A 15,875-nucleotide genomic window follows, 5' to 3' on the forward strand; every position below is an offset into this window, starting at 1 on the left:
GTGCCATATATTGATTTAACATGATGCCAGTAAAGGTTTCACTGACAAGTTTAAACATTTTCGGACTTTAAGAATTTAAACCTGTCTTTGATCTGTTCAAATAATCTTTGTGTTTATTTGATTGGAAGAGGGAAAGTCAACATTATTAATCATGATCAATAAAAGGGTTGCTCCAAGACTTTTTCAGACCTTTTTTTTTTTTTGATCAGAACATTACCATTTTTTGCATTTTTGCACTCAACCACTTTGTCTCCCACTGTCCCAAGTTTATAAAGCAGTCATGCATATCTGGCATGTCGCCTCATTATCATTTCCTATATTTTAATCTCAGAGTCAAATTTCCTTGAAATGCATTTTCTCATCTTCTTCTCCTCGTCTCTTCTGTTCGGGGTTTGTTCATGTATAAGTAAGATGCTGTCGTAAATGCCATGAATTTTCATGAAAACACACAATCTATAAATGAAAAAAAAGAATACTTTTTAACACATAAAATGACCTTAAATTTCAAAATGGAATTCAAAAATGTTAAAAGGGATAATACAAAAGACACAAGTACAAGCAAAAGCAGACGAACACAGAAAAAATATTTCACAATCTGATTTGGCATCAATGAAAATTTGGTTTAATTAATGGTGATTAAATCCTTCAGATTATCAAGGTGGATTTGTTTTGTTCAGTCTGAGAGCTAACGAGAGCTGAAACGTCTCACTGTGATAAAAACACTGAACAACAGAAACAGAGGGAGTTTCCTTTGACCTGTGACCTCTTAGGGTCAAATCTCTTGTTCTGTGTCAATTGACCTGTCGTTCAGAGTGACATACACACACACTCTCTCTCTCTCTCTCTTACACACACACCCACACAAACACACATACACACACACACACACACACACACACACACACACACACACACACACTTTCTGACAGTCAGGTTGGTCAGTGTCAGACATCTAAAGGTGTAAACAGACCTCAGGTTAAGAGGAACAGCTAACTCAGCCGTATGCTAACAGACTCACATTAAAAGTTTTTGCTGAGGCGTTCAGGACCCTTACAAAAAGTACAGACATTTGCCACTGACTGTTGTAAAAAATTGAAGCATGAAGAACGGATATTTTCTGCATTATAATAACTGTAAATACAGAAAACATGTTGGAGAAAAAATTATTTGACTTGTATGTTGACCCAAATCCCGTCTGTTAACATGGGGCTGGATCTTATGACATTTACAATACCTTACTATAGTATACTACATTTATGTTACACATGTTCAAGGTTGAGAGATAAAAAAAAATACCACAGAGCACAGATGACTTTTCTGAGGGGGTTTTAGATTAAATACATTTTCGATTATTCAATAATTAATTCAAACTAAATCGTCCTCATTAAGCAGGTGCGTAGGAGAGAGTAGATCACAAATTGCAGGCAAACTCCTACACGGTGACTAAATTGTACAAATATGTTGGCAACATTGTGTATTTGTGGAATTTAGACACTGTGAAGGTGTTGCAGCCTGCAACCTTTGATCATTAAAAACAAGACGTGACCCAATATCGGGTGCCTTGGACTTCTGTTTTAGCTGCTGTGGTGTGGAAACGGGTATCAATATCATTTGATTTGACTCTACAATCATATCAAAGTTTACCTTCTGGCATCATCACAACACAATTACAAAGAAGTAAAATCTTTATCTTCTTGTATTTTTTTGACTCGTGTCACCTCTCAGTGTCTGATTTGCCCCGCCCACCTGGCCCGTTTTCCTGCGCAGCTTTTGGACCTGGAGGACAAACGGCAGCTCATTCAGGAGTCTCTGATTGTGGCCCCAGAGTCCCCACAAAGCCCCCCTGCCTCCTCCTTCAATGTGCTGCCCTGTGGAGGCCCGTGTGAACCGCAGAGCCCCTTTCTCCTCCCCATCCTGCCCCCCTGCTGCCCCCACCCCTCCACATGTTAATTAATAGTTCTTACGGGCAGATTTGGACGCGGCTCAGCTTTGATTGAAGGCGGCCATTAGCATCGATTAATTGTGCCTGTGGCGTTTCATGGCCGCTCTGAAAGGAGGAATTAGTCGGTGTGAGTGATGGTGAGTTAAAGTGTGATTGTTGTCCCGTGGCCCCGAGCCAGCTAACTGCTGCTAAGCCCTCTTAAAGTGACGGGGCGACTCCTCTCATTAGAGCCCAATAAGGGAACCATATTAACAGGAAATAACTGGAGATTTCTCTCGTCCACTTTAATCTCCGCTCTTTATGTCGCACATGAAAAGGAAACTTAGAAATGTAAAGGAAGGAAAAGTGGAGCGTTAGCATCGCTGCTAAAAAGAGACAGTGATGATACAGTCGTCCAGCCGGAGCATGTCACCTCACAGCTTCTCTTTTTGTTTTCACAAAGGTTCAGATTTAATTGGGCGATGGAGAGCAGCTGCAGGAAGTTCAAACACGGATGCAGTTTGGCGCACAATCTTGCTCGCGTTCAGCATTTTTAAGGCTTTCGGCACCACAAAGACTCGAGAAAAACACGAGAGAGGAATTAAAAAAATAAAGTTATCAGGCTGCAAACTACCAGAGGAAGTGAATACTTACATAAAATCACATCAAGTATCAAGTACCTCCATCAAAGTATTTACCACAGATAACAACCAAACTACACACTAGTCTGAAATCTCCCTTTTCACTCTTTAATTCATACATACGGCCCTGACACACCAAGCAGACGGCAAGTGCATCGCCTCACGCCTTGTCCAAAAAGTTGCACAAGAAATAACTCTCCATGGCAGCAGGTGGCGGTAGTCCGTTGTTATGATAAGAGAAGACCATTTTCACACCGCTCATACTATAGGTAGCCTACTAATCGAGAATAATGTCTGATAAAAAGTTGAAAATGGCGCTGGCATTGTCAGCCCTTGGTCTCTTAGTGGAAAAGAAAAGAAGAGCCGACAAATAAGGAGAAAACGATGGGTGAAAGCATGGATTACAGCATCATGCTAGAGGGGCTTTCCCAAACGTGTGTCAAGAGCTGGAGATAAATGGAACCTCCGAACAGCCAATCAGAGAATCCTCTCACCGACCGCCGATGCCGATTCAACATGTCGAATCGGCCAAAAAAAGGCAGATGGGGTCCGGCAGGTAGCGTCAGAGCCGGACACAGGCGACGACCGCTCACTGGTGGTCCAACTAGAACCGACAAGCTTGTTGATGAGTCAGGGCCTTTAATCAGGTGAGCAGCTCAGTGTGTCAGTTCCTCTGGCAGGCTAAGCCTATAGCAGCAAATAGCAGCTGGTCCAAGCCTGAGACAGCCCGAACAAATAGCTTAATCAAAAGAAAAGTTTGTAAACCTACTCTTAAAGGTTAGTGAAGGTGTCTGCCTCCCGGACTCTGTCTGGATGATTCCAAAGGAGAGGGGCCTGATAACCGAAGGCTCTACCTCCCATAGTACATTTAGAGACTGTGGGTACCACACACAGAACTGCATTCTGGGAGCGTAATGTTCTAGAGGGGTTATACGGCACTATTAGCTCTTTAAGATGATGGTGCCTGGCAAATAAAAGCTTTTGAAGAAGACATTTAAATTACATTCTAGTTTTCATTGGGAGCCAGTGCAGAGAAGTAAGAACTAATACGGGAGTAATGTGATCTCTTTTAATAGTTCTAGTCAGAACATGTGCTGCAGCATTTTTGACCAGCTGAAGAGTCTTAAGAGACTTACTAGGGCAGCCTTATGAAAGAAAAGTCAAATATAGAATAGAAATAGAAATCCCAGATTCATGGCGAGAGGACTAGTATAGAAAAGTAGATATATCAATGTCTTACATTGAAGCATTCATAGATAGAGTACCTTAGAACTATGACCTCCTGTATGAAGAGTGACATTTTTAGAGTCTGTTGGGACCCTAGGCAAAAAATTCCCAAAGCGCCCCTTTAACCAGCGTTCATTACCATTATGTTGTAAATAAACTTACACCAACAGTAAAATGGTTCCAAAGTTCACCGCAGAGACCAATTTAGTTTTAATTGTTCATCCTTTCTTTGACCTCTCCTTCTTCTTCCTCCTCTCTCTGCTTCAGGTGTTTCCAGGTGGCTGTAAAGTGTCATGGGAACACTGTGACATGATAGCAGAGTCTGTGACCCATGGCTAACACGCACACACACACACACTCAGCAGGAGCTGACCTGATGCTTTCAGGTATTGTCTGAGCCTGTCAAACAGCTGCTGACACACTGATCTCTTTACATCCGCTCACACACAAATACATACATACCCATACCCTTTCACACACACACCATACACACACACACACCATACACACATGCACGCGCAGACACACGCTCAGAGTAGCTTCTTCAGGGGTGTCAGCCCTCCTGGGTCTCAATAATAAGTCTCCCCCATCCCCATTTTTCTTTTGTAACATCAAAACGAGTAAGGTCTTTAACTGCTCTTTTCTTAAGTGTCTCGAAATAACATTTGTTATGAATTGGCACTAAACAAATTATGATTGATTGATTGAATAATGAGAGTCTGGAGCTGTTTTCACACATGCACAAACCTCATGAAAATTCTTGAACATTTCAGGTTTAGATGCATGTGTGAACACAAACAGCTGAAATTTTTACCCAGACCTTTTTCCTTGCTATCCTCTTCTTAAATTTTCTGCATGTTGGGTTGAGCAGATTTGCCAATGAAGCAGGTAATATTTAGGAACATTTACTGCAAGTGAGCAAGTCAGCGGGCGGAGGTGATGATTGTTTATATCCTGTGACTGACATAACCATGAGCTTGGAATTCACACCTTTCCAATTGTAAAGTGCAAAACTATAGCAACTTTCACACACTGCAACTTTTTAAAAATATACCAGTCACATGTGAATATGCAAATTTGTCCAAAGCTGTTCACCTCAACTTTATGCAGACTTTCTCCTGCAGCTACATATATGCTTGTCAAAATGTTCTATACCTTTATATTTTTCAATACCATGTGTTTGAAAAGATATCTCTTTTATTTTAATGATTGATTGTATTGAAAAAGTGCCAACGTTTTTTTTGTTTTTTTTGTTTTATTTACAGAAAATCAATACAGAAATTCAGTCATATTTTTAACCAAAAGCAGTGATGAGTGAAAGTGAGAGGGCAACACCTAAATTGCAAAAATATGTTGCCAATGTTAAAATTTTGCCAACGTGTTTATGTGATTTGTCCAACATATTTGTGCATTTAGACAGTGTGCATGAGTTTGCCTACAACTTTTGTTAATTAAAAACAAGAAATCACCCAAAATTGGGCACTTCTATTTCCATGGTTTTGAAACAGGTATTTATACTGTTAGATTTTTAATAGAAGCATATCGAAGTTTAAAGCTCTGGTATTGTGATAATAACCCTGTTAGTAAAACAGTAAAACGTCTTTGAAGTAAGCATCAAGTGTGTGTTCTGATTTCATGATGTTGGTCCATGTTTGTTGGCATGTTGTGAAAATGAGGCGATCTGTCGTTTTGTTGTCATCAGGCTGTCTGAGAAACATCACAACATCCCTCAGTTACTAATAACCGAAAATAAAATGGAAAACACTACCTTATGAGCTGGGATGAGTGATATGAGCGATCCCTGCAGAAGGTAGCCTACAAGTGAAAACAAACCCAGAACTGTCTAAACTGTCCTCTACTGCTCTCTAGTGGACATACAGGTGTGTTACAGAAACTTGTAAGTTGCTCTTCATGTAGAAAAAAAAGTTCTCTTGATTGAATGGTTGAATTTATTGAGATCTCAGAAATAAATTAACATCTTTTTTGAATGGATATGTCAAGTGACATGGCTCAAACCATAATCACAAAACATTAAAAACACATTTAAACACACCCTTTGACTTCCACACTAAGAAATCCATTTGCAAAAAATTATTTGTTGGTAAAATTGTGTTCCTGTCTCTTCATTAAGCAACATTTCAAGAATACTTCATACATACCACGGAGTATCAGCCGAGGAGTTGCGGGAAGTGGGAGGGTTCTCTCCATATCAGCTGCTGTGGCGGATTCCTAGGACAGTTCAAATTGTAAATACTTTTGTGATTGGTAGTTTGAAAAGAAGTTATACAGTATGACAAGGACAAAATAAACAGTAGCAAAAAATGCAAAAATAATTCTCTGTATTGTATTATTGATACTATTATCAGTGTGTCCCTTTTTGAATAAAGAAAGAGGGGAGGCCTGTATTGCTTTTCAGGGCAGTCTTTGGCATCATAAAGAATAATAAACAGAAAAAGTAACTTACATTTGCAATTAGGATCAACCTTTCTGAATGCTCAGAGAAGTGAGCCATCAAAAGCTGGATCACACAGAACGACAGCTCAAGGTTTGGACCACATAAGAGGGCGGCCTGTACATCTGCATTGGTGGGTTTCTGCTTGAAGAACTCCACGATGGCTCTGCCGCACTCCACCATGGCAAGCTCGAGTGCACGCAGCACTTTGATGTCAGTAAGAAGTTCAAAATGAGCATAAAGGCCTTTCTGGGTGAAAAGGTACGGCCATTTCTCTCTTAGATCTGTGAGGGTTGGTGCTGGTAATGCATTCATTTGGCTGTGCTGCAGGCAGAAGGTGGTTTCCATGAGTTACTTTACTTTACTCTCCTCCAACCGCTGACGTTTCTGCTCTACTGTTTGCTCTGTCTCTTCTGGTGGAAGGTCAGGCTGGTATCTGGTGCAGCCGTATACATCAGTAGGCCCTCTCTTTAGCCCATCACCTGATGAACGGTGCTGCCTAAAGCTGCTGCTGCGGTTCAGATTTTCAATTCTGTTCTTTAGTTGATTTATGAGTGATGAGTAGCTATTTCCCAGTAGATCACTGTTGTTCTGCAGATCAGCAAAACTCTGAGGGTGCTGGCGGATAATTTTTTGTTCACTGTGAGCGCGTTGGGTTTGCCTCGTGCCTCCTCATCTCGTCAGCCAGAACTCTGATCATCTGTTGCCGTGCAGCAGGTGGCGGTCTCTTGCCATTAGAAATGGCTGAATGGATTTCCACAGGCATGAGGTTCCACGGCACCTGGAATGTCTCTGGCCGTGGTTTTCTGATGGTGGAGGGTGACCCACAGTCTTCTGCACCGCTAGATTCTGGATTTGAGAGCGAGCGTACACTAGATGGACTGGAGAAAGGAACTGGTGATGGACTGCTCACTTCTGGGCTGGGGTGTGGCAGTGTTTGCAGTTCCAAAGTGACCACCGTCGTCTCTGGAAATGGAAAAGATGAGATGATCAAAATCATTCTCTTGAACCATAAATTCTCACTGAAAAGACACTTTTCAAATAATTTCCAAGTTTCAAATAAGACGTGAAAACAACGTTGGTCACATATACATTTTTGTTTGGAATTATTTGTAACCACGTTTCTTTTTTTGATAAAATTATTGTTCAAATTCTCATTGGTCATCTTTTCTAAACAAAACTTTGAAAAAAAATGGAAACTACAAAACCCTCTATTAAACTTAAAGTAAGGGTGGGTTGACTGGTTAGAAAAAAAACCCGGTCAGGCCACTATTTAAGAATTTACAGTATATTGCAACACAGATTTATAACATTATTAACATTTAGTTCAGCATTACCATTTTTAAATGCTCCCAGCAGCTTCCGGAGTTGAATGGCAGGCAGTATGTCGACAATATCTTCCTTTGCAACGTATTTCAGGTCTTCAGTGGATTCTAATCCACAGCTTTTTATCTTGTTTATTAATTCCTGTTGGATGTCTTTAGAAATGGCAAAGCTCTGAGGATGATAACCCTCAGCTCTTCATCCACTGCACTCATTGCACTACAATGAGGGGAAAGAATGGTGAAGAACTATTAGTGCCATGTCACAAATTGTGTACTCAGGGAGAGGGTAATAAGTAATAATAAGTAACAGCTCCTGATTGGTGTGAGGGAATAAACACCTACATCATGCAGACACAAAGCCTTATGCTTTTCAGTGATGAAATAGATTGCTGAATTATTGTGGATCAGTATCGTGATAATCTTACCAACCTCAAGTCCATCCTCACCCTTGCCTATAACAACATACATGTTTTTCTTTTTGTATTTTGTTCCTTTTACAACTGCTTCATGAGCAATCAGAGTATTTGTGGATTGATAATCATAACTTCTAACCGAATCCTTGATGCCATCATCGTAGTCCTCTTCAAAAAACTCAGTTGCAAACGATTGTAGGTGGGAAGAGATTGCCAGCACTAAGATATGCTTGCAGAAGCTGATGTCTTTCTGCACAGCTTGAGCACACTGTTTGAACTATGTGCGCTTACTTTCCAACCTCAAAGTCCACAAACGAATAAGTGGCCCAAACTGAATGATGAGCTCTGGATAATGGCTCGTGTAGTGATGCTTAGGTTTTAGTCGATCACGGGGAAAGGCTTGTTTTCGGGAATGCAAATATTCATCGATAAGGACTCTTAGATACCCTATCTGGCCAGTGGAAATGGCGCAAATAAACGCCACGATTTCTCTTAGCTGTAAAACTAGTTGCCATATCTCATTTTCAGAGGGAGAGGTAATCTTCTCTCCAATCAATAGAGGCAATAGTCTCAGAAAACACCAGTTCTGTACAGCATGGCCACTCAGTCTATCTCTCCCTGGGGTTACCGCACAGGGTTTGTCTTTTGCATCGTTACCTAGATATTTGAACTGATTGATTCTGCGATTCAATTCAAGGTAAGTAAACTGTTTGTCAACAGTGACAAGATGGCGGATATACATAGCAAGAGCAGGGGCAACAACACCTTCAAACAAATCATGCCCAAGACAAGGAGGAAGCCCAGGCTGGCATACATGAAAGCGAGACAAGTCGTTGAACAATGAGTCAAATTTGATACCTCCACTATGAACTGTATCTTCACCAAGGTTCTGAACATGCTCTTTGTATGACTCTTGTGTGCGAGTGTTGCCTCTGGAGAGAGGATCTGCCTGAAAAGTATCTCTTTCAATTTCACAGTAGCGACAGAAGTACTTGCCACTGAAATTTTCCAGAAAGCCTCCAATTTTGTGTGAGCCCAGGTCGTCTCCAGCAATGGCTTGCAAGATTCCTTTGCATTTCTGTCCATTAGGTAAGACAACCCCATTGGTTTCAAGGTCTTTAAGGTCTTTCGTCAAGCATCCCATGACCAAATCCTGACCAAAATACTTAAAATCATTTTCTCTACAGAGAAGAACAAGTTGCATCTGGTCGATACTTGACCGGTTGTGTGGCAAAAAGTCTGCAAGTGTGAGATACATGGCCAGTAGTTTATGTTTCTTTTTTCCTGGGTTTACAACTTCGAATGAATCTTGATAAAGTATCAAGCCTAAATTTGACCTCTCTGTCTCTGTCATGTTGTTTCTGATGTTTTCACCATCCCACACATCTTGTAAAATATCATCTGACTGGATACGGCTGTGTACTTTGCTATATTGTTCCATCACTGACTTCAATTGTCTGTTTTATAGGGACATACTGAGCAAAACACTCTTTACCAGCTTCATTCTGTCCTAGACAAACGGGCAAAGGTTCAACATAATTAAAGCTCTTCTTGTACCATGTTTTTCTGCGCTGGTCTGTTTTTAATGTGCGGCTATTGCATGCCCGGAAGAGATCATCTGCTTTCAGTTCTTCAGTGATGTCATTAATGGAAGCCTCTGGAAGTGCAACTAACTTGTCATTCATTTTAAAAAGTAAGTGCGTTTGGTTGACATCGTGAATTGACTCTGTGTCTTCAATGATTGTCTGAATGACAGAGGACGGAAGCAGTAGTTTAGCCTGTAGCTTCAAATAAAACAGAGCGAGATTCCTTAATAATAAGGTCTCATCGATATTCTCTGGACCAACCTCAAAATCCTTTTCCTCGTCTATATGTTGTTCTGATGTCATCGTATCACCATCATTGTTTTGAGAGGTTTCAGCTTCAGTCTCCTGTGCTGTGGCAACAATGGGATTGAAGAGGTTTGCCTCTGTTGAATATTTGTGCTTTCTTGATAAGTGGGACGTAAATGATGATATTACAGTGAAAGACTTGTCACACTGATTAAAGGGGCATGCCACTGTTCGTCCCTCTTTAAATGTGCACTCTCAGGTGGGAATACAACTGACTCACTGTATCACATTTTGCGCTACACAAATCAACATGGCATTTTAGGTCTGTTGAAGAGCATAGATGCGATCTAGGAGGCTGCTTGTGATGTCTGTAGAGATGCGATTTCAAAGTAGCAAATTTGAGGAAGCTTCTTGTGCAGGTTGAGATGCAACACTTAAGAGCTATGTTTGGGGTATTGCTATGAATACGCATGTGTTTCCCATAGGCCACTACAGTATTACATTGATGTCCACAGATCTGACATGGAAACATAATTATAGGTACTGTAGGACTATCCTGGACTAGAGAAATATTTAGTAGACTTGTGAAAACTCCCAGCCGTGGTTCTCCCGAGACATGCTGAATAGGTTTCTGGACCTCCCTCTGAATTGTCTTGCCAGACTGGAACTGGAAGGATTCTGTGAAGGGAAAAAAACAACATTAGAACAAAAGTAATAATACATTAAATGAATTATCTGAATTCAATTTTCACAATCTAGAATGATTCAAGCAGCTATTATTAACACTCTTTATCACAAGATGTTTATTCTATCTCATTAATTGATCAAATGGTAGAAACAGAGAAGTTTACTGCTTCACTCTGTTCAGATTGTGAAACAACCACAACAATCTGAAGAGAAGATTAAATATGACAATATGATGACAAATAAGATCTTAAAGGAATAGAAATAAGAAATAACACTAAGAAAATAAATAAGCTCAAATTTGAAATGCAGTTTGTCAAACAAGGAGAGAACCTATACTGCAGTGCACTTATAAACATTGGTGACACAAGAGGCTATTTTAAAAACACCTTTTTCAATCAAAGCAGCACAGGCTGAAAGTTCAGACCTACTATGTACCACTACATCCTACATAGAATAATCATGTCACTTATTCACTTGATGAGACATTGGGTCCCATTAAAGATCAGGTAGATGGCTGCATGAGAGCTACTCATTTTATATATTTTTAAATGATACAATTAAAAAAAATCAGTTCAGAAATGATGACATGGCTTATTGTTATCTCCGGGCCTTTAGAGCATCTGAAGTAATCTGAGCTGTGAAACCTGAAGACGGCACACTACAATTTTTCAATGTCTCAGATATCCTTTTCTAAACTCTGAGAAAAGCAACCTACCTACCTACATTACTCAACAAAACAAAAAGCTTATTTTTGGCTTCAAACCGAAGTTGTTAATTGAATGCACACTCCACATCTAACCTCAGACACACATTTCAAAATACTCCAGTGTAGGAATAGGCTTGAGAAGATGTCTGATCAGAGGCTTACTATAAATATATTTACTTGGGATACTTTTCATTGTCATCCCTGGGCCAATGAGTTTATTTTTTTATTTTAATCGTCTGTCATTCATTTTTTCAAAATAGGCTACACTGGGATTTTCAGGCGATTAGGAGTAAAATGATTCTCATGTACAGAGAAAATGGTCTGTTGTTATAAGGTGTAAAACAAAAACACACGCTTACGTCCTGAGCACTGCCGAGGTGCCCTTGAGCAAGGCACCTAACCCCCCCCCCCCCCCCCCACAAGCTCAGGAGCGCCCGCCGTAGGGCAGCCCCCTCACTCTGAGACCTCTCCATTAGTGCATGTCCACAGGATCCTGTTTGTGCATGTGTGTGTATTTCAGTTCATGTTTGTGTAGCATGTTTACTAGACAGAGTGTAAAAACGAATTTCCCCTCGCGGGATCAATAAAGTATAAATTCTTCTTCTTCTTCTTCTTCTTCTTCTTCTTACTGTCTCATAAAGAAGAGTAGAGGTCTATGAATAACCAAAAGAGGGGCGCCGGTAGCACAGTGGTTCATCAACACGCCCCATGTACAGAGTCTACAGTCCTAGGCTTGAATCCGACCTGCGGCGTGTTGTTCCCCACTCTCTCGATTTCTTACTCTATCTCACACTGCCCTGTCTCTCAAATAAAGACATAAAGAAATACACCTTTGTAAAAAAGAAAGTATAACCCAAAAGGCAAGGATGTTGTGTGTAGGTACAGGAACATTAGCTTTAGCTTGAAGGTTTAATGCCGCCCCAGAGAATGTCTGCATGTTTTTTTCATGTAACTTAAATCTGCTTTTTCCCACAATGATCTATTTTTGATAAAAATGTTAATCAGTCATATCTGTTGAGCTGTTGCTGCAGGAGCACACAAACATGTAGAGAACATTTAGATTATTTTATTAAGTGTTTAGTATATTCAGTAACAACACGAACAGCTGTCCTAATTGTGTTTAGAGATCTACAAACTAATTGGGTAAAATCATAACTGTAAAATACAGGTTTCTTGAGACTTTTGAATCTGAGTTGTATCAACAATCTTTCTGATTTAAAGTAAGAATTCAAGTTAAAATGTGTTCCTTAGAAATCTGAATGATTGCAGTACATGTCTGTGTTCATTGAGAGTTCAATCTACTTGTTTGTTGTTGACAGAGCGGCTTTGTGTCCCGCTTTGGAGCGAAGCAGGGCTTGGAGAGCCAGGTGAAGAAGGTGTGCTGTTGGACTCTGCTGGCCTAGGCTGTGAGCATCCTGACCTACTGCGTTTGGAAGAGAGTGGTTTAGCCAACACTGCCACCTACCGACCACAACCAGGAACTGTCAGAGACTGAGCGACAGTATGGAGATGTCTGCAGAGGTGGTTTAAGATGCATCATTTTATTAGTAAGAAGCTGGATAATCAGTGTTACCTTCAAACTATCAGTAGAATTCAAACGCCAAACACTGCATGTGATATCTGATGAACACTTTCAGCTTGTAATGTAATCATTTTAATTAATTTGTAGTGTAATTATGTATACATGTGCTCTGTCGTCTAAATTTTAGCAGCACCTTTATCTACAATGAATAAAAATAAGAACAAAACACTGAATGAACCACATTTATATCCAGAATCTCCATCATGGTCTTACTACTTTTCATTTAAGTCACATTATAACAGATTTTAAATGTTTGTTTACTTCTACACTACACCTTATCTACAGTGTAGAGCCTCTACTCTAATAAATACTTTGACTTCATAGTTATATGTCATTAATTTGAAAGTAGCCTGTGAATACTATTAAACACATCAAGACTTCAAAAATGCAGAAGAAACTTTTATTCACATGAACAGCAGACAGAACACTGAAAACACTTTGTTGGAACGTTACATTTTCATGGCAGATTTGCCAGCAAAGCTTTGGACAATTTAAGGGTTTAGGCAAGCTCCTCCTCGCCATCCTCCTCAAACTCTCCCTCCTCCTCGGCGGTGGCGTCCTGGTACTGCTGGTACTCGGACACCAGGTCGTTCATGTTGCTCTCAGCATCGGTGAACTCCATCTCATCCATACCCTCGCCGGTGTACCAATGGAGGAAAGCTTTGCGCCTGAACATAGCTGTGAACTGCTCAGAGATGCACTTGAACAGCTCCTGGATGGCTGTGGTGTTGCCGATGAATGTGGCAGCCATCTTGAGGCCACGGGGAGGAATGTCACAGACTGCAGTCTTCACGTTGTTGGGGATCCATTCAACGAAGTAGCTGCTGTTTTTGTTCTGCACGTTCAGCATCTGTTCGTCCACCTCCTTCATGGACATGCGGCCACGGAAGATAGCAGCCACTGTCAGGTAGCGGCCGTGACGTGGGTCGCAGGCAGCCATCATGTTCTTTGCGTCGAACATCTGCTGGGTGAGCTCTGGTACAGTGAGGAACCTGTACTGCAGGCTGCCTCGGCTTGTGAGAGGAGCGAAGCCTGGCACGAAGAAGTGCAGACGAGGGAATGGCACCATGTTTACAGCCAGCTTCCTCAGGTCAGCATTGAGCTGTCCGGGAACCTGAGGCAGGTGGTAAAGCCGCTCATGGTGGCAGAGACGAGGTGGTTGAGGTCACCATATGAGGGGGTTGTAAGTTTAAGGGTGCGGAAACAGATGTCATACAGAGCCTCGTTGTCAATACAGAAGGTTTCGTCTGTGTTTTCTACAAGCTGGTGGACTGACAGTGTGGCGTTGTAGGGCTCAACGACTGTGTCTGATACTTTGGGTGAGGGCACCACGCTGTAGGTCTTCATAATACGGTCGGGGTACTCTTCACGGATTTTGCTGATGAGCAGTGTGCCCATCCCAGAGCCAGTACCACCACCAAGAGAGTGTGTGAGCTGGAAGCCCTGCAGGCAGTCACAGCCCTCTGCCTCCTTCCTCACTACATCCAGGACAGAGTCCACCAGCTCTGCACCCTCCGTGTAGTGACCTTTGGCCCAGTTGTTGCCAGCACCACTCTGGCCTAGAAGAGGAAAGAAAAAAAAAAAAAAAAAAAGGGGGAGGGAATTAAGCTTAACAGTACTTAAATGCAAAATGAGAAGTAGCTAGTAGAGAAGGAATGTAAGGACAAATAAACAATTACCGAAAACCCACCCCGCCACCCATCGTACTGCGCGTTCTGCCCGCTCGCCTCATAGACTGTAAATATTACGTTCGCCTCCCTGGGAGCTGGAGTCTGACGTCACTTTCCTGCGTCGTCCACTTTGCCAATTCGTTTTCGAGTTGGTTTGAATTATGATCACTTTTTAGCACGGCAAGTTTGAAAACGAAAAGCCAAAGACCTTTTCGTTTTCATTTCAGTTATGTCATATAATATGCATACATAGAGAGTAAAAGTATAATGCAAACTGGATGACTGAATATTCATTTTAAATATAGGTCAAATAAAGCACCTATAATCTGAAAATTAAAACATGTTTCTGTTACTGTATTTTCATTTTAAAATTAGCTTTTTCATTTGAATTATGATACAGATTTAGCGGAGCATTTTTTTTAAATGATAAAGCAAATGTCATTTTCTTCCTCATTTTAATTTAGTCAAAGAATATGCATTTTTAAAGTTGAAAACTAAAATTCAAATTAGATAAATTAATCATCATTTTATTTTTGAGTCAAATAATACACTCATATTCTGAAAATTAAAAATAATTTCTGTTAATGCATTTGAATTTTCAAATTAGCATTATCATTTGAATTCTGATCACTAATCGCTTCCATAAAACCTGTACTAACCTTGGCACCAATCTGGTTTCCGCACTGACCGGCCTGGAGATGCACAATTTCCGTCATTTTGTTTTTGTTTTGGTAGACTGACTCCTTCGATGAATGACTTCACGTGTCTGTATGCGCGCACCAACGGCGCCACCATCTGTTTTATACTACAACTAAGCCCCGCCCTCTACCCCTCAGCTCGAACGTTGGTTGGCTCATTTCTTTCCGCTTGATGTAGACGAACAGATTTAGACCAATTAAATCGTTCCTGTCTTCTCCACTATTGGTCCAGTGTGTCTGTCAATCAAATTCCTGTCAAACGTATGACTACCGTCTAATCTGTCGACGTTGGCCTACACTGTTGGTCTACTAGATATTAAAAAATATTTAACAGCTAAAAAGAACAGAACCATTTATTAAATAAAAAATGTACATCTATAGTGAAAATATATCTTTATATCTTAAACTGTATTCATTCATTTTTCACTTTGACTTGACTGTGATAACTTTTTTTGATTCATGACGATTTTATAGTTTTTATGTAGCCTACTGATAACTTGGGTTTTAATTAAGTGCCAAATATATAATATATATATTTCAATTAAACTTTGTTCAAAACTTGTTTGATTCCAAAAGTTTACAAAAATAAAATAATTCAGAGATGTTTAACATTTTTTAAGCATATTATACTTTAAACCATTTAAAGTAGTTTAAAATGTAATGGGTTAGGGTGTCACGAACGGTTGGACATGGGGTAATCAAACACAGGTGAGACTAATAA

At 40.5% G+C, this 15,875-nt stretch overlaps 1 pseudogene; it reads right to left on the reverse strand.

Moving 5' to 3' along the window:
- Positions 1–13,172: 13,172 nt before the first annotated feature.
- Positions 13,173–14,384, reverse strand: LOC132982234 (tubulin beta-1 chain-like; annotated as a pseudogene).
- Between the last annotated feature and the right edge of the window lie 1,491 nt (positions 14,385–15,875).

Source organism: Labrus mixtus, chromosome 10, assembly GCF_963584025.1.
Source record: "Labrus mixtus chromosome 10, fLabMix1.1, whole genome shotgun sequence".
Classification (NCBI taxonomy): Eukaryota; Metazoa; Chordata; class Actinopteri; order Labriformes; family Labridae; genus Labrus; species Labrus mixtus.